General features: G+C 45.0%; 3 pseudogenes; all 3 read left to right on the forward strand.

Moving 5' to 3' along the window:
- The first annotated feature begins 1211 nt into the window (after window positions 1-1211).
- On the forward strand, window positions 1212-1426 carry LOC138460386 (U2 spliceosomal RNA; annotated as a pseudogene).
- A 12368-nt stretch (window positions 1427-13794) lies between these two features.
- Window positions 13795-13961, forward strand: LOC138460403 (U2 spliceosomal RNA; annotated as a pseudogene).
- A 5174-nt stretch (window positions 13962-19135) lies between these two features.
- LOC138460397 (U2 spliceosomal RNA) lies at window positions 19136-19309 on the forward strand (annotated as a pseudogene).
- The last annotated feature ends 7152 nt before the right edge of the window (window positions 19310-26461 follow it).

Below are 26461 nucleotides of genomic sequence, written 5' to 3' on the forward strand. Positions count from 1 at the left end.
ATTCTACTTCATCTGGAACTCCAAGATGGATAGGGTGAAGAGAGCAACCATGATCAAGACACACGACAAAGGCGGGAAGGGGGTGCCGGACATCCCCACCATGCTGAGAGGCTTCTTCACCTGCAACTGCGTGAGGCTCACGCTGAGGAGCAGTGATGAAAGTCACGTAGGCTTCCTGATGGCCCGCTTCTTCCTACTCCCGGTATGGCGGAGGCTGGGATGGGTGGTGTGGGACACCAGGATCCCATACAACTGGACGGCCCCCTGGTACTACGCTGAGGCGGAGCGTTTTGTACGGGAATTCCAGCTGGAGGCGGCGGCGCCGGACCAGTGGAAGAATGGGGCCATCCACAAAAGCATTCGTGACAGGGACGTTTGCGAGCCGATCAGGACCCTATCATCCGAGGCCGCAGAGCGCGTATGGGGCAATGTGGCATCGAAACGGCTCACAAACAAGCACAAAGACATAGCCTGGATGGCCATCCAGGGAGGTCTACCGGTGCGAGCGTTCATGCACGCCAGAGGTCTCAACCGCTTCAAAAACTGCCCCCGGGGCTGCACGGCGGACGAGACAGAGTACCATCTCCTCTGGGATTGCCCCTACGCACGCAACTTGATGCGGGACTTGGCCACGGAACTAGGGGGCAAGATCCCGACAGCAAACATCAATGCCGACGCAGTGATGTACGGTTTGTTCCCGGGGACCCACGCACAGGAAGACATCCAGGCCTGCTGGAGAATCCTGTGCTGCGTAAAAGATGTGCTCCTATTTTCCAGAAACCGCCTGGTGGTAGGGAAGAAATACAACGACGGAATCCTGCCGCCAGATGATCCACAGCCTCCTGAGAGACTACGCAATCATCGACGGGCCAGAGGACGACAACGAAGAAGAGTGAGTAAACGTACATTTACACAACATGTTCTTGTGCTTTTTCTCAAACAGGACCCACCTCTGAGTGGAGAAAACGAAGGAATCGTCGGCCGCACGCGAGGCGGCATGACGAGGATACGTAAGTAATGTACACCATAACCTAACACGACCTGTTTCCTTTCCAGCTGAAAAGGTCGACAAAGTCAGGCTCGGGCACAAGCGTCTAGGGAGACCGTGCTCGAAGCCTCCCTTTTTGACAGTTTCCAAACCAATACACGGATAACCTGTGAGAACCTTTAATTGGAAAACTAATTGGCATATAGTCGCAATGTAGTACATCCTACCTTGCTGGAAGAATGGGACGGTTGTAAGGGGAGATGTGGAGACCGTACAAAAAAAAAATCTGTTCTTATCAGTTTAATATCTGATACGTCCTCTATCTGGGGACCATATATTAAATTGATTTTTGGAACAGGGAGATGGAATGGGAGCTTGCTTTGTCCACTCCACACATCAACCTGGTATTGCAGTACCTCCAGGACTGGTGCACTTCCCCACTCGGGGAAAACAAAGCTGTCAAAAAGAAAGACTTGGGCGATTCTTGAAAAAGAGCACACACGGCAAAATATAGCAAAATATATCTGTACTTATGCAAATAATTTTTTTTTCCCCTTTCTTCCTTCTTTTTTGTTTAGATGTCCTGTTGAACATTCCGTGTCTTGGAGCAAGTTGTCGGAAGGAAAAAAGTCTGCCGTTTGGCTCCTTTTTCAGGGGAGCAGCCAGCCAGACAGCCAGCCGGAGGAGGAGAGCATGGGGGACACTGTCCTTGCCCTGCTTCCTTCCTTCCTTCCTCGCCCCTGCCGGCCCCGAACGGCCAAGCCTTATCTAAGGTGGGCGCTCGGAGGAGCCTGCCCCGCAGGCAGCTCGGGGTGACTTTGGGCCCTGGCACCGAGGCTGCTGGAGATGTGGGGGCGGAGCCATGCAAAAACGGACCCGGGGCTGCTGGTCTTTCATGCAAACGCACGCTAGGCCCGGCTGCCTCCGAGGTGCCTGGGAGTCTACGGCAGAGGGCGACTTCGAGTCAGCGGGGGAGCTGCCGAGCAGCGCTCTTTCCGACGGACCCTTTCGGGGCATCGCTTCTCGGCCTTTTGGCTAAGATCAAGTGCAGAGAGTCAACTGGTTAACTGGCTTGTCCGGTACAGGAGGACTTCTCTTTGCAGCTGATACCCCCGGACCTACGGGTCTGAGGGTGGGCTTCTGATCTTGCTAAGAAGGTTCGAGAACTTTCGTCACTCTGTTATTGGTTTCGGAAGAAGAAGGAGGTAGTCACCCTCTCTCCTGGGGAAGGAGAGAGGGGTGACTTGCATCAAAACGAGAGGAATTTGGCTGCTTTATCCAGGATGGCGATGCCCTCGAGAAATATACCACCGGCAACAGAATTAAGGAATTCGATTCGGATATCAGTTCAGCATGGATATACAACGGAAAAGGATTTTGACTTTGTCAAAAAGGTACTTTTTGATGCATTACAAGTAGATAAAAGTACAGTGTATTGTATGCAGGAGCATAGACAGTTTTTTACATATGACTTTACCTTTATGGATGAAATATCATCTTTGAATGCACATGAAGTTTATAAGGCGGATAAAGAAAAGAACAAAATTTTGGAAGGTGTTTTAGTCGAATTGTGTTATGTTCGGCAGAAGATACCGCTAACGGTGCACATGTACAATCCGTTTGTGCCAGCCGAAAGTATAAAAAATTGGCTCTCAACTTATTGTGAGGAAGTAAGAGGAGGGCACGAGATGAAAAACGTTTGGTTTCTTTAATGGGAACCGAAGATTTGTATTAGTGTTAAAAAAAGATCCGGTGCAAGTAGGAGGAGTGTGTCATCCTCCGGGAGTTTTCAAAATCCAGGATCAAAGTGGTTATTTGTATTATCCAAGTCAGCCTGAATTTTGTAGAAAATTTGGGCACACTAAACAGAAGTGTCCAAAGGATAAGTGTAGAAATTGTGGAAGTTCAAGCCACAAAATGGCAAATTGCGATATTCCAATAAGATGTAGTTATTGTGATCTTGAAGGACATGTGGCAGAGAATTGTCCGGATACCACAAAAACGTATGCTCAAGCTGCCAGTGTGAATACGGATTTCTATACTTATCGTGGTGAAAGTGATCAGAGGAGAGTTGATGAAGAAAATCTGAGAAAGAAGGAAGATATTTTGGAGAGTGGGGTCGGTGGAGAAAGGAATGAAGATGGAACAGATTCTATGAAAAGAAGGGTTTTGGAAGAAGTGAAACAACGGATAAGTAGAAGACTAATAGGTCTAAAAGGCAGTAAACAGATTTCAGTTCAGGAATTTGAGGATTTGGTTGGAGCGTTTATGCAGGATTGTGAAAAGAGAGAAAATGTGGGTACTGTGGAGGATTTGACCATGGAGTTTCTGCAGAAACGGGTATAGTATTCTCAAAGTGATGACGAGATATTACAGGAAGAATTAGTTCAGAGTGGAGGTGAAGATGTTGGTATATTGGATGAAGAGGTTGAAATGATGGAAAAAGAGGAAACGGTAACAGTAAGAAGTAAAGGACAGTCGGATAGAGATAGAGCTACTATTGATCAAATGAATAAATGTACGGGACGGGCAGAGTTAAATTGGACGCAAATAGTAAAAAAGCCAAGTAAAGTAGTAATGGAAGAGAGAAGTAAAGTACAGGAACAACTGGAGAGATCGGAAGTGGAAACTATGAATAAGTATGAAGTTTTGCAAGAGGAAATTGCAGATCCAGTATTTTTTTTTCCTACACAGGAATTGGATGTAGAACAAGATAGTGGAAGTGAGGGAACACGGATGAGTTTCAGAGGAAATTTGCGTAAAGAGAAAAAAAAGAATAAAGACCATAGTCGGTCTGATCACGGAAAATGATGAAGAAAGGGTGTATATAATTGGGTTTTGTGATGGAGCCTGTCAATAATGCTACCTTGTGAGTGGCTACTCTGAATGTGAGAGGAATTAATAGTAGTACGAAAAGAGTAGCATTGTTCGCATTCTTAGCGACAATTTCATGTGATATATTTTGTTTACAGGAGTGTGCCATGTCATGGGATAGGACAAATCAGAGATGGTGTTCAGAGTGGACAAATGGTATATCAATTTGGTCAGGAGCAAATGATAATAAGAATGCGGGTACAGCGATTTTATTTAATTCCCATTTAATGATGAATGTGAAGCATGTGGAGTTGATTCCTGTGCGTATATTACAAGTGTCTTTTGAATGGCAGAACACAGTACATAAATTATTAAGTATATATGCGAATGCAAAGTTAAGAGAAAGGGTTTGTTTGTTTCAGAGTCTGCAGTCTTTTTGTGTGGGAAGTACCCCGTTGATAGTGGCAGGGGACTTTAATTGTATATTACACCCAGCAGATAGGATAAGAAGTGGTAGACCAGTGTGTGAAGGAAATAAAGACACATCGTCTAAATTATTGAAAGAATTAATAGATGATTTACAACTTATAGATACACATGCTGTACATAATGATCCAGGGACGAGGCTTACTTATAGTGAAAATAATGGGTTAGTATTATCTAGGATTGATTATGTTTTTGTATCGAACATTTTTGTAATAGACGATACGGAAATTATTCCTACTCTTTTTTCAGATAATCATTTAGTACTTTCTACAATCAAGTTATTGTCTTATACACCAAAGAAGAAGAGTTTGTGGAAGTTAAATGTACAATTGTTAAAAAATGAGGATATATGTTTACGTTTTAGACATTTATTGAAACAGTGGGTGTCGCAGTAGGAGTCTCATCCTTCCATATTAGATTGGTGGGAAGAGACGAAATTAAAAACGAAAAAGTTTTTTATAGAATGTGGTCAGGAAAATGCTAAGAATAATAATTTTGTTTACAGAATGTTAGTGGGATCACAGCAAACATTACATCAATTACAGGATATGGGAGTAGAGGTACAAGAGGAATTGGATTTTGTAAAAAGAGATATACAAAAATGGATGCAGGAGAGAGGAAAGACGATTATTTTTAATGCAAGAATAAGAAATTTTGAGGAAGATGAGAAGTGTACACGGTTTATTTTTAAATCAGCCCTTTTTCAAAGAGAGAGTTCTGTAGAATTTAATAATACACAAGGAGTAGTACGAGATAGTTTGAATAATAGTTTGAATATTGCACAGGAGTTTTATTCGGAACTATATTCTCAGAAAGTGTTAAATAAGGAACAGGGAGAAAAGTTTTGTGAGCCTATACGAGATTCATTAGGGACATTGCAAAAAAAAAAATGGTGGAAACTTTTTCATTGGAAGAAGTAAGTTTAGCAGTGATGTCAACTGCGCAGGGTAAGTCACCAGGTAGTGACGGACTCCCAAGTGAATGGTATGTTAAATTTTGGGATATTTTGGGTCCAGTATTGGTGGAGGTGGCGGATGTGGTGTTTAATACGGGAAGATTGAGTTCAAGTATGCGAAAAGGTATAATATAAAAAAAAAAAAGGAGATAGATATAAAAAACTGGTGGCCAATTACCTTATTGAATGTAGATTATAAAATTTTGGCTAAGGTAATTGCAAATCGCCTTAGGGCGGTAATAAAAGATTTAGTACAGGCTGAACAGACATGTGCAATTCCAGGAAGACGTATTCATGAAAGTTTGTTGATTCGTGATTCTATATGTGCAGCTAAAGAAAGAGGGACATCTTTAAGAGTTTTAAGTTTGGATTTTGAGAAGGCATATGATAGGGTTTCACATGAATTTATGTTGAAAGTGTTGGGAAAGATGGGATGTCCGAGTCGTTTTTTAGATTTTGTTTCTACTTTGTATAATGGGGCTTTTAGTCAAGTTCGTTTAAATGGTGTGTTGTCCGGAAAGATACCGATTTTGTCTGGAGTAAGACAAGGGTGCCCGTTATCGGCATTGATTTATGTGTGTGCGATAGAACCATTGCACATAAGTATACAGGATCATTTAGGTATTGTGGGTGCTCCAGTTCCAGGAACAAAAATACAAGCAAAATCCATAGGTTATATGGATGACGTAACTGTTTTGTGTAGAGACGCTCAGTCGGTGGGACATGCAGTTTCACTCACTGAGTTGTTTTTTCAAGCAGCAGGGTTTAAGTTAAATACTAATAAGTGTAAATTGTTTACGGTAGGGGTATGGGATAATTTGTATTCTTGTCCGGTTAGTAGAGTTGGGAAAGGAATACACGTGTTGGGAGTAGAATTTAATAGTTGTATGGATGGTTTGGAACAATGGGAAAAAGTAGTAAAAAAAGTGGAGAATAAGGTGTGTTTTTGGAAATTAAGGAGTTTGACGATTGAAGGAAAAGTCATGCTAATGAAAGCGGTATTATTGCCTATTGTACTTTTTTTGGCATTGGTTTTTCCACCTACAATAAGACAAATTGTGAGATTACAGCGTTTGTTTTTTTTTATTGTTATGGGGTTCTAAAATGGACAAAGTACGCAGACATGTAATGTATAAACCCCAGATGTTAGGTGGTAGAGGAGTTCCAAATTTAGAATTATTTTTAATAGGGCATTATGTGGGGTTTTGTGTGAATACAGTAAAGCATTCTAAATCGTTGGCAGTTTTTTTTGTAAAATATGCCACAGCAAATGTGTTAGAACGTTTTCGAATAATACCACGGAGTAATTTATTACCAAAGGCGTGGTCATTATCAGTTTTTTATTTATGTTTCCAGAGTTTTTTGCCGTTAGTATATCCATTAGAATTGTTATATGAGGAAAGAATGGATCCCAAGAAGATTTTGAAAACATTACAGCAAAGGGAATTGCCTGAGCCAGTAGGTAATTTGGGAGGTCCAAGATTGTTAAGGGTGTGGAATTTTTTTTCAAGTACTGCAGTTACAAATAAACAAAAAGATATAAATTGGTTGATGTTAGTGAATGCTCTTCCATTAAAAGATTTTATGTATCGGAGGCAAATATCGAAAACGGCAGTGTGCCCGAGGGAAGGGTGTGCGCAAATTGAGACAATTTACCATTTCATATGGCAATGTAATTATGTAACTCAAGTGTGGGAGTTATTTTATCCTTTGATTTTTGCTTTAACTGGGGTAAGGAATGTTACGTATGATATGGTATTGTTGGGTTATCAGTGGAAGGGAGAGGTTTTGAATAATAGGCTCCTTTATCAGATTGTTTCATCGATAAAGGAGGCTTTATGGAAATCTAGAGTTATGTTAGTTATGCAACATACTTTTGTTTCTCCTCAAGATTGTGTAAAATTGGCGTTAAGTTGTTTGTATACATATTATTGCTTAGATGTAAAGGTTTTGGGGGAAACGCAAGCTCAATATATGTGGCAACAGAGAAATTGTAGACTTTTAACATCTTAGGCCATGTGGTATTGAACCTTGAAATTGTGAAGGTGAAAAAGATGTGAATATGGAGTATTTGTGTTTTATTTTTGTCGATTGGCTTTTTTGATTCTGTAATTTTTTTTCAATTTTTATAAAATTGGAGGATTGGGACGGTTAAAGGGGTGACGAGGAGACCGTATTAAAAAAAAAAAAAATCTGTTCTTATCTTTTTTTGATTTGAATTAATACTATAGGCACTGGTGATCATTTCTGGCGCATAGGTGGATTTATGCTGGAGAATTTATTCTCCTAACACCTTACCCAGGATCCTTTTTGGACTCGGCCCTTTGAGGTGGGGATTTATGCTTGGTTGCTTGCAGCCATAACCCACTTCCTAGCGCTTGGCAGGACAAAAAGTGACCCAGTAGGACTCGGAGTGCAATTTCCGAATTTTCGCAGGCTTTTTGGCTCCTTTTTCAGGGGAGCTGGAAAGGCAAAATCGAGCAGGGGCCATCCTAGACATGACAGAGAACTCAGGGCAGCAAGGCGAAGCGCTGGTCCAAGGGGGACAAGGCCCCCACGAGGACTCCATGGAAGTGGGGCCGGCGCTAGCAGCAGAGACACCCAGCAGGGTGGACCCGGCGACAGGGGCTGGGAACACCCCGACCCCCCTGCCCAGGGGAATCCCAACGGCAGGGGCTGGGGGAAACCCGGCAACAGGGGCCGGAAGAGCTGGAAAAGGAGACCCTGGGACCCAGGCGGGGGCACCCCCAACAGCAGGAAAAGGCGGCAGCGAAGCACAGCCCAGCCGCCCCAGTACAGCTGGAGGGAAAGGAGGTCACCAGTGGGACCGGTCACCAGTGGGACCCAACCAGTGGCCGGAGGCCCAGGACCAGGGCAGAAAGACAAGCCAGGGACCTCCGGCAAGGCGACAGGGGCCAAGCCAGACCCCCAGGGCAAGGCGACAGGGGCCAAACCCGGGGGAAACGGCTCGGCCTGGGCGAGCAAGCCCTACCCCTTGAACCACTGGATGAAACAGACCATCCGGATGCAGGTCAAGGAGGTCGACGGCAAGCGGGCAATGCTTGACCGCAAGATGTGCTGGGAGCAGGGGTAAGCCCCAGCGAGGTCCTAAGCTTCCAGGACTACCTGTCATGCGGGGTCTTCCTCCTAACATTCATCTCGCAGGCCCTCTGCGAGAAATATTGGGACATCTTCCAAGGGAAGAAAAAGGAGGCCCCATACCGCACGTTCGAGATGGAGACGCAACGGGAGTCACGAGAGAGAAGGATAACGGTAGAGATGACCAACCCACACATCTCAGAATCGGACATAGGCGCCCTGCTGAAGCGGTATGGCACCATCAAGGATGGGCCCACCAAAATCAGGGACGCCAATGGGGTTTGGAACACCTCATGGAGGGCCACGCTAGAACTCGATCAGGGATTCGGAGGTCGAGATGACCTAAAACACCTGCCATCGGTGTTCTACCTCGGAGCAGATGAAGGGAGGATAAGGTACCAGGGACAACCCTTCACCTGCAGGAAATGCAATGGCGAGGGACACAAAGCCAACGCATGCCCCCAGCCATTCTGCCGGAAATGCAGGGGGACAGACCACGACACATACGAGTGCACGGGACAGAAAAGGTGTAATTTCTGCGGCACACAAGGGCACACGTACTACGGGGGCCCGTGCTCGCCCAAGTCCTACGCCCAAGCGGCAAGCGGAGCAGTCAAGGTGCTGCAGCCGACCGGTAGGCCAACGACCGAGGCGGCTAAGGCACCGCCAAGGGACAGGAGAACAGTCATCAGCAAAAAGGCCTCGGACGGGCTGATGACCCTGATGACGGAGATCAGGAACGAGGGCCTGGAAAGAGAACGGGCACAGCAGGCACAGGAAAAGGCTAACCCGAGCAAGGCACACCTGGAGAAAGCGGCAACCCCGCAGATCCGGACAAAGCCGAGCACGGCAGAGCCAACCCCCGGACCAACCCTGGTCATCACGATACCGACAGAGCCGGAAAGACCAACCCTGGTCGCCGCGGCACCGGCAACACCGGAGGCAGCTGGAACCCCAGCTCCAGAGCCGGAGAAACCAACCCTGGTTGCCCCGGCACCGGCAAAACCAGAGGTAGCTGGAACCACCACCCCAGCTCCTCAGGCCCCAGCCACGGGGCCACCCGAGGCAGAGGAGGAGGCGACAGCACCCGAAACGACAGAGGCAGCTGTACCACAAGCCCCTCAAACAACAGCCACGATACATCCCCACCCCTCCAAAGTGGAAGACCTCTCAGACCCCGAAGACCAAGGGAGCGCCCGGGCAAAAGGGAAGAGAAAGTCCAAGCTAAGGAGGGACAGAAAAGGGAAGCAGGAAAAGGATGGGTCTGGCAGACTCAGGAGCAGAAGCAGGTCCGACCGCGAAGCTGCGTCAGAACAAGCTGACGAGGAAAGCGGGAAGGAGAGCCCCGTGCGACTCTCCCGGGCCATGAGGAGGATGGCCCTGCAAGCCAGGGTAGACCTCCTCAAAGGAAACAACACAAGAGCAAGAGAAGAGGTGGTGGTGATCCCCAGCTCAGACTCCGAGGAGGAGGACGCCGACAACACACCCCTCAGCGAGATCGCGCTCCTGCACCAACGACTAAGGACAATAGAAATGCTGCAAAGCCTGGAAGGCCCGAGCAGCCGGAATACGGACAAGGACAAGGAGGGGCCGGACAAGGACAAGGAGGGGCCGGGCACGGACTCAGACGGAATGGAACTCGAGGGGGAGGGGCTTTCGGAGCAGGACTGATCCAAGAACCGAACAAGAACACCCCCTCAGAGAAACCAGAACCCGTAGCTTACGCATTGCAAGATGGCCATATCACTGCTCAACTTGAATGTCAGAAGCTTGAAGGACAGGACCCGAAGGGCAGGCACAATGAGCTATCTGGCAGCCCAGAACTGCGATGTGTGCTTCGCCCAGGAATGTGGCATACCGTATGACCGGTCGTACAAACAACTCGAGGAGGAGTGGAGTCACGGGCCGTCCTTCTGGTCAGGAGGGAACGACTGCAAATCCTAAGGAATGGCCATCCTTGTAAGGGGAAGGCACTTCACAGCTGAATCAGTAACAGAGCAGGTGAACGGCAGAGTGCTGTCCATCGACGGCTCATGGGCAGGAGAACCTGTACGGCTGATATGTGTATGCCCCCCGACCAAGAATGAACGGTTAGAAGTCTTCGAAAACCTGAGACTGCTGCTCGTTACCTCCAGGACCATCCTGATGGGGGGGTGACTTCAACTGCACCATAAAGGAGGGCGGACGCACGGGCCCCGGCTCTGCAGGAATGGACGCAATGTCCCGGCTGCTCCGGGAGATTGTCGGGGAGTCCTCCCTGAGGGATGTCATCGGGGGCATGGGGGCGAACGCCAGGAACTACTCCTGGAGTAGGCCCGATGGCTCGACTTCGTCTTCACCTCCCGGACGGTAAAGCCGGTACAAAGCTCCATGGTTGCCGTACACTTCACCGACCACAGAGCAATCAGCTTCACAGGGGAACTTTCGGGGAAGTTCCCAGCCGGCCCGGGATCCTGGAAGCTGAAATGCACGCTGCTGGAAAACGAAGAGGCTAAGGCAAACCTCAGGCTAGCATACGAAGAGTGGAGGAGCATGAAGGACTGCTTTCAATCCACGGGGGAGTGGTGGGAGTGGGTCAAGACCCAGGTCCAGAGCTTCTTCCAGGGTGTCAGCAGGGCTGCGGCACGGGAAAAGAAGAGGACATTCAGGGCCCTGCAATCGCGGTTGCAGGGACTGTTCGACCTCGAGCTCAGAGGGTGGGACGTGCAAGACGACCTAGAGGAAACCAGGAGAGGTCTAGACAACCACTTCCAGGCGGAAGCTAGGAAAGTCATGTTCCGTTCCAAGGTCGAGCGACTTGAGAAGGACGAAAAATGCAACGCATTTTTCTTCAAGAAGCTACACTCCACTACCACACCCCTACTGGAACTACGGGACCCAGAGGGAAACCTCCAAGACGAGAAAGAACTGGTGATGAAGGTCGTCACAGACTTCTACAGCAGCCTCTACTCGCCTAAGGCGTCAGAGGGAGCCCAGGCAGACAAGTTTCTGGCTGGGATCTCGAGGACACTGGGACCGGAGGAAAGAGAGGGCCTGAACGCACCCTTCACGCTAGGGGAGCTGCACCAGGCAGCCACCTCCTTCAAACGCGGCAAGACCCCGGGCTGTGAAGGGCTCCCAGTGGAACTCTACACCGAACTCTGGGACCAGATCGGGCCGGACTTGCTCGCGCTATACGAGGAGATGGCGGAGAAGGGCAGCATGCCACGGACCCTGAGGGAAGGTACGATTGCCCTCTTGTACAAGCAAAAGGGAGAGAGAGATGACCTCAAAAACTGGAGACCCATCTCGCTCCTAAACGTGGACTACAAGATCCTGGCAAAAGTGATGGCAAACCGGCTCAAGAAGGTAATCGGGAAGCTAGTCCACCCGGACCAGTCGTGCGGGATACCAGGGCGCCAGATAGCAGACAGCTTGGCCCTGGTCAGAGACACAATCGAGTAAGTCAGGGACCGCAGGGTCCGAGCGGCCCTGGTAAGCCTAGATCAGGAAAAGGCTTTCGATAGAGTGTCCCACGAGTTCATGGACCGTGCCCTGCGAGCGATGGGTCTGGGAGACTTCTTCTGTGACATGGTGCGGACCATGTACCGAGACATCTTCAGCAGCGCAATGGTAAACGGGTGGAAGTCGGACTCCTTCCCGGTGGAGTCGGGTGTCAGACAGGGCTGCCCACTCTCATCCTTGCTGTTCGTCTGCGTCATCGAGCTCCTGGCGGAACACATCCGGCAAAACAAGGACATACAAGGGGTGAAAGTGCCAGGAAGCGAAGGCAAGGGGGAAGTGAAGTGCTCCCTGTACATGGACGACGTTACCGTCTTCTGCACAGACGGGTGCTCGGTCAAGGCCCTCGTAAGGACCTGCGAGGACTTCGGCAAGGCATCAGGGGCCAAGATAAACTGCACCAAGTCAGAGGCCATGCTCTTCGGAGACTGGGACCCAACGTATGACCCTCTGCCCTTCCCCATCAGACCGGTCCACATGAAAATCCTGGGTGTGTGGTTCGGCTACGAAGGGGCCGCGAAAAGGTCATGGGACGAGCGCGTGGCGAAAGCCAAACAAAAACTAGGGCTATGGAGCCTGCGGAGGCTGACCATAGAGGGGAAGACGCTGGCTCTGGCAAACGACGTGCTCCCGGTCCTACAGTACCTTGCACAGGTCTGGCCAGTGCTGAAGTCTACCGCAAAAACCATCACGAGGATGGTATTCTACTTCATCTGGAACTCCAAGATGGATAGGGTGAAGAGAGCAACCATGATCAAGACACACGACAAAGGCGGGAAGGGGGTGCCGGCCATCCCCACCATGCTGAGAGGCTTCTTCACCTGCAACTGCGTGAGGCTCACGCTGAGGAGCAGTGATGAAAGTCACGTAGGCTTCCTGATGGCCCGCTTTTTCCTACTCCCGGTATGGCGGAGGCTGGGATGGGTGGTGTGGGACGCCAGGATCCCATACAACTGGACGGCCCCCTGGTACAACGCTGAGGCGGAGCGTTTTGTACGGGAATTCCAGCTGGAGGCGGCGGCGCCGGACCAGTGGAAGAATGGGGCCATCCACAAAAGCATTCGTGACAGGGACGTTTGCGAGTAGATCAGGACCCTATCATCAGAGGCCGCAGAGCGCGTATGGGGCAATGTGGCATCGAAACGGCTCACGAACAAGCACAAAGACGTAGCCTGGATGGCCATCCAGGGAGGTCTACCGGTGCGAGCGTTCATGCACGCCAGAGGTCTCAACCGCTTCAAAAACTGCACGGCGGACAAGACAGAGTACCACCTCCTCTGGGATTGCCCCTACGCACGCAACTTGATGCGGGACTTGGCCACGGAACTAGGGGGCACGATCCCGACAGCAAACATCAATGCCGACGCAGTGATGTACGGTTTGTTCCCTGGGACCCACGCACAGGAAGACATGCAGGCCTGCTGGAGAATCCTGTGCTGCGTAAAACATGTGCTCCTATTTTCCAGAAACCGCCTGGTGGTAGGGAAGAAAGAGATGACGATGGAATCCTGCCGCCGGATGGTCCATAGCCTCCTGAGAGACTACGCAATCATCGACGGGCCGGAGGACGACAGCAACGACGAAGGAGAGCGAGTAAACGTACATTTACACAACATGTTCTTGTGCTTTTTCTCAAACAGGACCCACCTCTGAGTGGAGAAAACGAAGGAATCGTCGGCCGCACGCGAGGCGGCATGACGAGGATACGTAAGTAATGTACACCATAACTTAACACGACCTGTTTCCTTTCCAGCGGAAAAGGTCGACAAAGTCAGGCTCGGGCACAAGCGTCTAGGGAGACCGTGCTCTAAGCCTCCCTTTTTGACAGTTTCTAAACCAATACACGGATAACCCGTGAGAACCTTTAATTGGAAAACTAATTGGCATATAGTCGCAATGTAGCACATCCTACCTTGCTGGAGGAATGGGACGGTTGTAAGGGGAGATGTGGAGACCGTTCAAAAAAAAAAAAAATCTGTTCTTATCAGTTTAATATCTGATACGTCCTCTATCTGGGGACCATATATTAAATTGATTTTTGGAACAGGGAGATGGAATGGGAGCTTGCTCTGTCCACTCCAAACAAATACAATATTTTTAATGGGAATAGAAGATTTACAGTAGTTTTAAGAAAAGATGCGAACGGCATAGGGGGGCTTAGACACCCACCAGCCATGTTCGAATTTAACAAGCACAAAGGCTACTTATATTATCCAAGCCAACCTTTGTTCTGCAGAAATTTTGGCCATGTGAACCAATTCTGCCCAAAAGACGCCTGTAAAAATTGCGCAAGTAGAAACCACAAAGTGGCAGCATGTGACAAGCCACTACAATGCACCGAATGCCAACAGAAAGGACACTACGCAGATATATGCCCACAACGCAAATTATCATATGCGCAGACAGTCAAAAAAACCGGGGACATCAGCGCAGAAGAAGAATTGGAAAACATGCATGTAGACTTTGATTTAAACGAGATTTTACAACAGGAGAAAAATAACCAAGACAATTTATGCGAAGACATAAATAATGACCATACAGATTCAAGAGAAGACAGATTATTGGGCCCAAAAGCGTTTATAACAACACAAGCAGACAAAAACATGATCACGAGTAAGACACAAAAAGAAAATAAAGAAGAAAACGGAGAGGCAATGGAAGCGGGTGCTTCCAAGCAAGAGCATCCAGCAGGCACGCCACCTAGATGTGGCGATGAGAATGCACCCGAATCAGGAAAGGGAAAAAAAGCAGAAAAAAGCCCACGCACGGGCTGAGGAACAAAATGAGAACCCGATGAGCACAGAGGAGCAGGGGAAGAGCACCGAAGCGCCCTCTAGTGGTGAAAACGAACCAAATACTAGCGAAGCATGGAAAAATGGGATTTTTCCGGCTGTTATAAAAAATATTTTGAGCACGAGTGGGTCCCTAAAACAGGACAAGAATAAAAAAAGTGGTACCCCAGGACTCATGCTGTCAAGTTTTGACTCAACAGGTGAAAGCAACACGAATAATGACAGAGATACCAGACACACAAAAAAGAGCAACAAATAACACCCTAAGCAGCGAAATCATTTTAAGTCATTTAAAAAAACAGAGGTAGTGAGAAAACCCAATCTGGACCTCTAAACCTAGCGATGATGCACCCAAGCGTACTACCTTTTTTATCACCAAAGGACTTTGGGTATAATGCAACTAACAGCGAAAAAACTCCCCCCCTGCAAGAAATACAGGACAAGACGGAAATAGAAGAAACCCAACTCTCCCAAGAAGCGGACTGCCTAAGGCTATCGCTAACCCCTAACCTGGCAGAACTACAACAGGTGGTGGAGGCGGGTGAAGCCTTAGCTACAAAAACAAAATACATCCTCTCTCAAAACAAAGAGGAAGAAGGGTGGACAACGCAAAGGAAAAAACATAGAAAAAAGTTAACCACCACAAGAAGCAGAAATAATACCCCCAACAACCTCAGAGCTAAGCAAAAAAGACACACAAGACAAAGACACAAGAGAAGGGTCCTACACTCCCTTGGAATGCCTCAGCGACTCTTCAGAAAATTCAGACAATGAAGAAGAAGAAAATACAGATAGCCTACATAGAACGCCATCTGCTTACAGAAAAATGGAAAAAGAAGCTTCCAGAGCTAGAAGCAGATCTAGTCAAAGAGACAAGAACAACACAACCCAAAAAACAATAATGGGGGGTTTAAAAATAGCAACACTAAACGTAAGAGGTATAAATAATATTACAAAAAGACTAGCATTACTAGCATACTTAACCACAATACCGTGCGACATCATCTGCTTGCAGGAATGTGGTCTAAGCTGGGACGCAACCAACAAAGAATGGAAAAAAGATTGGACAAGCGGACCATCCTTTTGGTCAGGCTCCAACATAAACAAGAACGCGGGTACAGCAATCTTGTTTAAAACTCACGTAGCCACAGACAAAGCATGTGGAAATACATCCTGGTCGGATACTACAAGTGTTTTTTTTCATGGCACGGTATCCAACACAATCTTTTAAGTGTATACGCAGATGCAAAGAAACAAGAACGCATAGCTCTGTTACAAGAACTACGCAATTTTTGCACCGGAAACACTCCTCTAATCATAGCGGGAGATTTCAACTGCACAATACAAAAAGAAGACCGAGTGCGGACAGGTTCGCAAGCAACGACGAAGAACCGAGACCCATCGTCCAAAATACTCAAAAGTATCATAAGTGACCTAAACTTAACTGATACACATGCATCTGGCAATATACCGGGGACAGCCTTAACATATAGAGCTGAAAATGGGTTGGTACAGTCCCGTATAGATTTTATATTCACATCCAAAAACTTCGGCATCAACAAAACCGAAGTGAAACCAAATCTGTTCTCAGACCACCACCTAATCACCACAGAAATAACATTAAAGGAGTACACTCCAAAACAACGCAATGCGTGGTCACTTAATGTAAACCTCTTACAGGACGAAAAAATCTGTAAAAAATACAGACCATTGCTAAAGGATTGGGTATCTCAACATATGTTATACGAAGACAAAAGAGAGTGGTGGGAGGACATTAAAGAAAGAACCAGGGAGTTCTTTAAAAAGAGCGGACACACGGCAGCAAGAAAACGGAATGAGACCTACAGAAACCTGTTAGGCACACAACAAACACTACACTTACTACAGGAGAGAGGGGTAGACGTCCAAGATGACCTAGAAGAAATAAAAGACAAAATCCAGAAATGGATGCATGATAAAGGGAAAACTATTATCTTCAACTCAAGGGTGAAAGAATTTGAAGAGAACGAGAAATGCACACGTTTCTTCTTCAAAGCAGCACAACATCAGAAGGTTTTACTTTCTGAATTCAGAGACTCAAGGGAGGAAACAAGGAACACAGTATCAGGATTGCTAGAGGTAGCACAATTCTTTTACGCAGACTTGTATTCTCCAAAACAGTTGGACGAAGAACAGACAATTGATTTCGGAAAAGCTGTTCAAGACAACATAAGTACCGATCAAAAAGCAGACATGGTCGAGCCATTCACGTTACAAGAAACGCACAAAGCGGTGATGAGTGCTGCAAAGGGGAAAACACCGGGAAGTGATGGTCTGCCATGCGAATGGTACAGCACTTTCTGGGATATCCTGGGACCGGCAGTACTAGAACTAGTGAACGTGGTCTTCCAAACTAGAGAACTAACCCCCAGCATGAAACAGGGGATCATCACTTTGCTATACAAAAAAGGGGACAAAGCAGACGTCAAAAACTGGAGACCGATAACATTGCTAAATGCAGATTACAAAATATTAGCAAAAATTATTGCTAACAGATTAAGAGCAGTAATCAGGCACTTAGTACATCCAGACCAGACGTGCGCTGTCCCGGGCAGACGCATACATGAAAGCCTGCTGATCGTTCGAGACTCGATACAATCAGCAAAAGATCGAGGAACACCTTTGGGGGTTCTAAGCCTAGATTTTGAAAAGGCATACGACAGAGTCTCTCACCCATTTATGTTGAAGATAATGGAGAAAATGGGTTGCCCAAAACCCTTTCTAACACACATCTCCACGCTATACGCTGGAGTCTATAGTCAAGTCCGCATCAACGGGGAGTTGACTAAACAAATTCCAATACTATCAGGGGTTAGACAGGGATGTCCGTTATCAGCACTTCTGTACATCTGTGCGGTAGAACCCTTACATATCAGGCTGAAGTCACATAAAGACATGGCAGGAGCCCCAGTGCCAGGGACCCCAGAGCAAGAAAAAACCATAGGGTACATGGACGACGTAACAGCTTTGTGCAGAGATGCCAAATCGGTGAACCAGGTCGTGACACAGACTGAACTTTTTTGCAAAGCGGCAGGATTCAAACTGAACAAACACAAGTGCCAACTACTAACGATAGGAACATGGAACAATCTCACTCCATGCCCCGTAAACAAAACAGAAGACAGTTTGAAGATACTGGGACTGCTGTTTGACAAACAGATGGACGGGACAAAACAATAGGAAAGCACAACGCAGAAAATAGAGAAAAAAATCAATTTCTGGGCTTTGAGACAGTTAACGATAGAAGGGAAAGTGCTGCTCATGAAAGCAGTCATCCTACCGCTGTTGCTGTTTTTGGCACTGATCTTCCCACCAAAAACTAAGCAGACGCGAAAAATACAAAGACTGATGTTCTACTTCTTATGGAACTCAAAGATGGACCGCGTCGCAAGAAAGACTATGTACAAAATAAAGGAGAGAGGAGGAAGGGGCGTACCAGAAATACAATACAAGACTTCCTTACAGGACACTATGTAGGGTTTTGCTTAAACACGCTGAAGCACTCAGCATCGATGGCAGCGCCTTTCATAAGGTACGCAATAGCGAACATATTGGAAAAGCACAAGATAATACCGAGAAGTAATACACTACCAAATGCAATGGAAACGCCTTTTTTCTATAAAAGCATCAGCAATTTCCTGCCAACAGTGGAAGATCAAGAACTCTTAACAAAAATATGGGTGGAACCCAGAGACATACTAAAACAAAAAAGACTAAATGAAACCCCGGAACCGGTGGGCAACCTAGGGGGAAACAAACTAGACAAAGTTTGGAAAACCTTTGCGAAAGCAAAAATAACGAACACCCAAAGAGACATAAACTGGCAGCTACTAACAAACGCACTGCCTTTGAAATCCTTCATGCACAGGAGAAAACTTGCCAAAACAGCAACATGCCCTAGAGAACAATGTATGCAAGACGAATCAACACTACATTTTGTTTGGAATTGCGCGTTTGCCAAACAAGTGTGGGCAAAACTTGAAGTACTGACCTTCGCTCTCACAGGAAAGCAGACCTTAACTTTCGAATCCATTTTGACAGGGATACAGGAGGGAGGAGGGAAACAAGAAAAAATACTTTTCTACCAAATCACATCTACAGCAAAAGAAGCCTTGTGGAAAGCTAGATCACTACTAGTGCTACAGCACAAAAACATAACTCCAGAGGAGTGTGTGAAGTTAGCGTTGTGTTATTTATACACATATTACTGTCTTGATGCCAAAGACAAGGGTAAACAAGAAGCAGAAAAGATTTGGCAACAAGACAACTGGCGAACGCTAACTGTTTAACCAATCTGGGTTAGGGAGAGCTTTAGCTCAAAGTCTTTCTTTTGACAGTTTTTTAACCAAATTCTATTTTAATTTGTGACAAACTTTTAATTGGAGAACTAATTGGCGTATAGTTGCAAGTAGTATAAACTACCTTGCTGGAGGAAAGGGACGGTTGTAAGGGGAGATGTGGAGACCGTTCAAAAAAAAAAAATCTGTTCTTATCAGTTTAATATCCGATACGTCCTCTATCTGGGGACCATATCTTAAATTGATTTTTGGAACAGGGAGATGGAATGGGAGCTTGCTCTGTCCACTCCACGCATCAACCTGGTATTGCAGTACCTCCAGGACTGGTGCACTTCCCCACTCGGGGAAAACAAAGCTGTCAAAAAGAAAGACTTGGGCGATTCTTGAAAAAGAAGAGCACACACGGCAAAATATATCTGTACTTTCAAATTATTTTTTTTAAATTTATTTATTTATTTTTTTTGTTGGTGAATTAGGGATTATTTATTTATGTAATTAGGTTATTTGTTCATGAGTGTGTCTGCATTTAGTGTTTTTTAAGAGGGCTTTTTTGAGGTGGGTCAACCTTTAGGTAGCTTGTGGGTTGGTTTATTTATTATTGTTAGGTGGTTTTTGTTTTCTCTAAGTGGGGTTTGACTGAGTGGAACATTGTAGGATAGTGTGTGTACTTTAGAGTTTTTTTTTTTTTTGCCTTCTGGGCATATTGCAAGGAGCCATGGTGAATAGTAAATTTGCAGGGAAGCAGCACTTTTGTGTCCACTTCCAACTAAAGAAAAAATATTCAGAGGAGGGACCTGACAAGTTAGACATAACAAGGGATGACTTTTGTAGGCTAATTCTCAAAAAGACTTTGCAAATTCCGGTGGATGACATTTTTTGTATGATTTCTCTGCCTTCGGGGCATGCCTGGGAGGTTAGTTTTAGAGGACCTTCAGAATTCAATCATTTTTGGGACCTTTGCAACATTAAGAAAGACAGTGCAGAATTGGAGTTTTTTGAGGTACAGTCTCTTTCTGAATTGAGTAATAAAGTAGTCATTATTAAAATGTACAATGAAACAGCACAGGAACAGGATTTGAGATTCTGGTTGGCCAGAAATTGTGAGAGTGTGGGCAGTTTGGAAAAGGTGAGGGATGCTAATGGGATCTGGAACTGTTCATGGAGGGCAAATGTGAAATTGTTTTCAGACCCTAGGGGGATTGCAGGATTAAAGCATTTACCTCCGACTTTTGTGTTAGGCTTGAATAGGGCTTTTGTGTTTTATTCAGGTCAGCCCAAAGTTTGTAGGCGTTGTGGTGAGGAAGGTCACAATCAAAATGAATGTTCTAAGGTCATGTGCATGTATCACAGGCATCGTTGTCTGAGAGTGTTATACTGGAGGTGCAGTGTGATCCAGGTCATGATGATGAAGGAAAAGTTGTTGAGCAGAAAGAAGATAAGAGGGTGATACAGGGTAAGGACCCACTTTTTCAGTCCCAGCATACAGAGACAAATACTCAATCTGGAGAGCAAGAGTTGGAATCAACTCCAGGATTGAGAGAAAAGGAAAAAGATGTTGAGAGGTTGTCATCCAATTTGAGAAAGTTGTCTAGGAAAAGGCTTGTTGATCCTGAGACAGTGGGGGTGAACAAGTGGAAAAGGAGAGGGAGGAGAGGTAAAGGGTTACCTCTCTCGGATTCAGAGGAAGAGGAGGAAATGGTAGGGGGAGAGGCTGAGGAAATGGTGAAGGAGAGAAGGGTGGGGTTGGGGGTTGCAACCTCCAATAGGTATGAGGCCTTAGAGATAGATGAAGGTAGTGTTTTAGAGTTGGATGAATTGGAATTAAATTCACCCACTAGGCCTGAACAATGATTTGGAAGTTTTTACTTTTGCCAATAATGGCACTGTGCATTTGTACGGTCAATATCCGCAGCATTTACAGTACCTTGAGAAGCAGAACGGTGATAAGCCATTTGGAAAGTTTGAACTGTGATATTATTTGCCTACAAGAGTGTAATCTGCCTTTTCAAGTTAAATATGACAAATGGGAGGCTTTATGGAAGAAGGGCCCTTCACTATGGTCTGGGTCTGATGAGAACAAAAATGATGGGATTGCTGTTTTATTTACGAATCATGGTTTTCAGATCACAAAGCATATTATAGTTAAAGCGGGGAGGGTTATGCAAATGGAGTGTATTCATGGTGGGGTTGAATTCATACTCACAAATGTTTATGCATATAATGATAAGAATGAAAGAAGTGTTTTATTTGATCTCCTGGCACCTTATCTGTTGGTAGGGAAGCCTCAGATTCTGGTGGGAGACTTTAACACTGCTCTGGACTCCAATGATGTAGCTTTGCAGGTTAATTTTGACAAAAATGTTAATGTACTGAAAAAAATCATATCTGACTGTGATCTGAGTGATGCCTATCGACGGAAACATCCAGATGAAAGTGGTTATACGTGGTCAAGACCAGCAACAGGAGAACAAAGCAGGATTGATTATGTTTTTGTTAGCAAAGATTTTGATATTGACATGGTACACTTATCGGATCTCCTTTTTACAGATCATAGGTCTTTGGAAGCGAAGCTTGTGGTGGACATGATGGCGCCGAGGGGAAAGGGGGTGTGGAAGCTGAACATAAGTATTTTGGAGGACCAGGTTTGTGTTCAGCAGTTTAAAGTTTTTTATCAAGGGGTGACAGCATTGAAATGTTTCTTTGACTCGACAATGGAGTGGTGGCTAGATGCTAAACCAAGATTTAAGTTGTTTTTATAGAGTACACAAAGAGAAAACAGAGGAGAGAGGATGCCTTATTAAAAGCGTTACAGAGGAAGGCGAATAGGCTTCTTAAAATGAGGCGCCTGGGCCTAAAAGTGGAGGAGGAGTTGGATGAAGTCAAGATGGCAATTAATAAGATTCACAGGCAAAGAGTTGAAAAAATCATGTTTTTGAGTAAAGTAGAAAAATTAGAAAAGGATGAAAAGTGTACCAGTTTCTTTTTTAATCAAGTCAAGAGTCAGAACAATAATGTGATCCAGGCATGGTTTGATGAGAATAATCAAGTTAGATCAGACGTGCCTTCATTACTTAAAATTGCAGAATCATTCTATGAAAATCTCTATCAGGAAAAATCATTGGACCAAGTAAAGATTCAGCAATTATGTAATTATCTGACAGATAACTTATCAAATGATCAGAAAGAACGACTAGAGAGACCTTTGGATGGCAAGGAAGTAGAGTCGGCATTAGCTGAGACCAAGAGTAAAAAGTCACCAGGCCTAGATGGCCTGCCATATGAGTTTTATAAAACTTTTTGGCAAACTATTGGGGTAGATTTGATGGGTTTATATACCGAGTGTAATCATGCTTTGTTTTTACCCGAATCTTTTAATCACGGTCTAATTACATTGATTTTTAAGAAAGGAGATAGAAGAGACATAAAAAATTGGAGACCAATCACGTTATTAAATTGTGACTATAAGATTTATGCCAAGTGTCTAGCTAATCGTCTCAATGAATGTATTAAATATATGATTTCCAACTCACAATTATGTGCTATACCGGGAAGAAACATTGCGGAGGGTTTAATCATGACCAGGGATTTGATTGAATATATGAAGGAAAGAAATTTACCTTTATTAATCATAATCTTGACTTTGAAAAAGCCTATGATAATGTCGCTCATGTCCTGATTACTAAAGCTTTGATTGCATTAGGTGTTCCTCCCACCTTTGTTAAGTGGGTAGAGAGTATGTATAAAAATGCAAAGAGTAGAATCATGGTAAACGGTCATTTATCAAGAAGTATATGGATTCGGAGTGGAGTGAGACAGGGGTGTCTCTTGTCCCCTTTGATTTTTATTTGTGCAATCGAGGTCCTTAGTTTAACTGTCAATCATGACCACTCTATTGTGGGACTACACATTCCGGGGGGTGGAGGGGAAGTTTTAAAAACAATGATGTATATGGATGATGTAACACTGTTTGTTAAAGATGAGCTTTCTGCCACCAAAGCCATGGACAAAGTTCAGTTTTTGTCAAGTGTCAGGAGCAGTTTTAAATTTTGATAAAAGTACATGTTTAATGTTTGGTACATGGAAGAGTAGGCCTTGTGCCTATTTGTCTTATGCGGAGGAGGTGGAGATTCTAGGTGTCCCTTTCTCAAGAGAGGGTAATGTTTTGAAAATGTGGAAAGAGAAATTTACCAAAGTTAATAAGGCGCTTGCCCTATGGAATCAAAGGGATTTGTCTATGGGGGGAAGAGTTTTAGTTATTCAATCTGTGGTCATACCGATGCTTTTATATTTCTCAGTTGTGTTCCCACCTTCACGCCGCATATTGATGATGTTGAACAGGAGGATTGCCATCTTTTTCTGGCACAGCAAGGCAGAGAAACTACAGAGGGAAGTATTGTTTCTGTTATGTGAAAAAGGTGGTTTTCATTTACCGGACGTAAGAGTTATTTTGCCTTTGTTTTTTGTAGTTAAACATGTACAGATCTTTTTTGGAAATCCAAGTATAGCCAATTTTTTGGTTCAATATAACATGGGCTCCATCTTAAGGACCCTAAAAATGTGTCGCCAATCTTTTAATTCAGTGTTTGCCTTCAATCATAATGTATATTATAATGATGTCTTGGAGATTATCAGAAAGTTTTCTTTGCATGAGCTAGAAATGAGTTCATGGAATTCTTTTAAAGAAGTGGTCCTTTATATTGATAATAAAAAACCTATTTTTTGTCCTAGAAGGATCTCAGAAGAAGTGGCGGTAGAAGCATGGAAACAGATTCACAGGAAAGAGCTTGGTAACTGGCATCAGGAGCTGAACTGGCAGGCAGCACATGAGGTTTTGCCTGTCAAAAGAACCATGTTCACTAGGTCGCTGGCCGTTACTCCTTTGTGCCCTAGAGGGTGTCAGGTTGAGGAGACAGTAGAGCATGCTTTATGGGACTGTCCTTTTGCCAGGGAGGTGTGGGTAGGTTCGGTGGATTTGATGGTACCCTACATTGACCCTGTTCAGGTGGATGCAAACATGGTAATCTTTGACAAACATATCGGGCCTTGGCAGGCTAATAAATGGGAACAATTGTGGATCACAATTTCTTGCGTAAAGATGGCCATTTGGAAAGCAAGAAATGCTTTAGTGCTCAGACACTTTCTCTTCTCTTCCTGGGAAACTGTCAAAATTGCTAAAGTGGAATTGAGAAACTATTATGTAAAGGATTCGGTAAAACTGAGCCAAACAGATTTGCAGAGTAAATGGGCGTATAAACCTCCATGAGGGGTTAAGTGTATACTCTTGTTCTTATGGTACTTACATCCTTTTCAACAGAAGCAGGTGAGATTTTACAAAAAAGAAAGACTTCAATAATGAACAACTTGACTGGTCGCAACTCAATTTCCTCAACATTTCCTATAAACAACCACTTAATGTCAAAATAAGTGAAAGGCATTGTAAATGTATTTTTGCTAAAATTGCACGTGCTCTAGATAACTTGTACTGCAAATTAAAATGCTCTATTAGCAGTCTTTAGTTTATTAAATTTGTAATTCGTGTTGCAGTCATTTTTCCGCCAACTCAGCACCGATATGTTCTGTCGAAAAATTGATGTTGCTTACCATTTAATTTGATATGCACATTTTGCTCATTGCGTACAAAAGGTTGGGGACCCCTGCTTTACATCCTAAGAATCATTTTTTCATGTAATGCCAAATAGTGCATTCTAAAGACCCTGGGGCCTATTACTTTGGTGAAAAAGAGGTTAGGAATAAAAACGATAATTTTCTAAAGGATTTGGAACCTTTCATCTCTGCACCAAAGGGATTTTACACAAAACATAGTGGCAAACATTGGTAAAAACATTGAGCATTTGACGACCACTTCATAGAGTGGTGTGTTGGTGTTAGCTGGGCATTTGGATTCATTGGCCTCATTTCGAGTCCGACGGTAACCGTGCTGGAAGCTACCGCCGGACCCGTATTACCATTCCACCTCTGTGATTCCTGGAATCACTGGGGCATTATGACCCCGATGACCCGGAGGTGGAATTCTGCAAGTCCCCATTCCCATGGAGTCCCATAGGACTCCATGGGGATGGGGACAATGGAAACACTGGTTCCGTCTATGACGGAGCCGGTGTTTCCATTTGCACCTGCAGGCGGGTGGCATTCAGACCTGGCGGGAGTGACACCTCCCGCCTGCAGGACTCTGAATCAGCCGGTCCGGAAAGAACGGTGGCGTTTTTACTGCTACTGTTCTTTCCGGACCGGCAGGGTCGTAATGAGGCCCATTGGCTTGTTAATTTAAAAGTATTAACAGTAACTTAATTGGAATTGAACATAGGGCAAATTAATAATGAAAACTGTGTCATGCATTTGCCTTATCAGCCCATTCTCCAAGTGCCAGATTGAGAGAGTCTCAAACAATGACAATGTTGGCATCAAACACAAACGTGACTTGTACAAAAAGCAGTGCATGCAAATTATGAATAAAGGAAGGTTGGGTATGTGTGCCAGGTATTTGTCCATTATGCTCCTGCTATCTATACAAAGGAATAGAATAGGACCATTTCCTCCAGGACACAAACAAGGTTCAATTATTTGGCTCATTAATACATCAGCTGGGCAAAGTATTTGAAGATGACAGGGTTTTAACAACGACACTGCTTTAATAAGTAAGGACATTTACTGAAAAATAATTTGCATGGTGGCAACAAACTCAAATGTTGCATCTACAAAAATAAGCCAATTGGAACCACAGCAGGCTCATTGGCCAACATTCTTGCACAGTCCAGGTCTCTGTCCTGGCTCTAACGCTACTGAGGTCTCATCCATTCAGCACCTCCTTCTAGGCCTAGACACCATGGCCCAAAACAACTGGCGAGCAACAATTTACGGTGCCGCGAGCAACATGTTGCTCCCGAGCTACACGTTGGGGATCACTGCCTTATATAAAGGCCCAAATCCCTGCTTGTGATGAGCAAAGCCATTATAAGGCAAAAATACACCTGAACTTGTAGGGGGTTGTTTTTTATCCTGAGGCCTAGGAGAATGACATACTGAAAACGTGGGCCTACTAATAAATACTTGGTATAGGGGATTAGAGTACATGGAAGGGAGTTAGTTAATCATTTGAGAGCTCTGAAAGAAAGGGAGGTTTTGTTCAGACTCCAAGTTTTATTGCTTTAAATTGTCAGAACATTAGTGAAGGCATATAAAGTGAGCTCTTTATTTATTTGACATTCTTGGGAAGATAGTGGACTCCCTATAAAGGTTGTTGAGGTTCTAAAACATTAGATTTAGGACACCTTTTCACAGAGAACACTAATGATACTGGATTAATGAGGGAAGGGGAGTTTTGTGTCTGGACACTTTTGTTTTTGGTGCCAGAGCAAGTAAGATTAGGACTCTCAAAGAGAGCAGTGAAGGTCAGTTGACCTATATAACTAGTTTTAAAAGGTACCCTTTTATAATTGTCTCTGAAATAGTGACTCTTTAGGAGAATAGT

The sequence above is a fragment of the Ambystoma mexicanum genome, chromosome 4p (genome assembly GCF_040938575.1).
Source record: "Ambystoma mexicanum isolate Mex_15411 chromosome 4p, UKY_AmexF1_1, whole genome shotgun sequence".
Taxonomy (NCBI): domain Eukaryota; kingdom Metazoa; phylum Chordata; class Amphibia; order Caudata; family Ambystomatidae; genus Ambystoma; species Ambystoma mexicanum.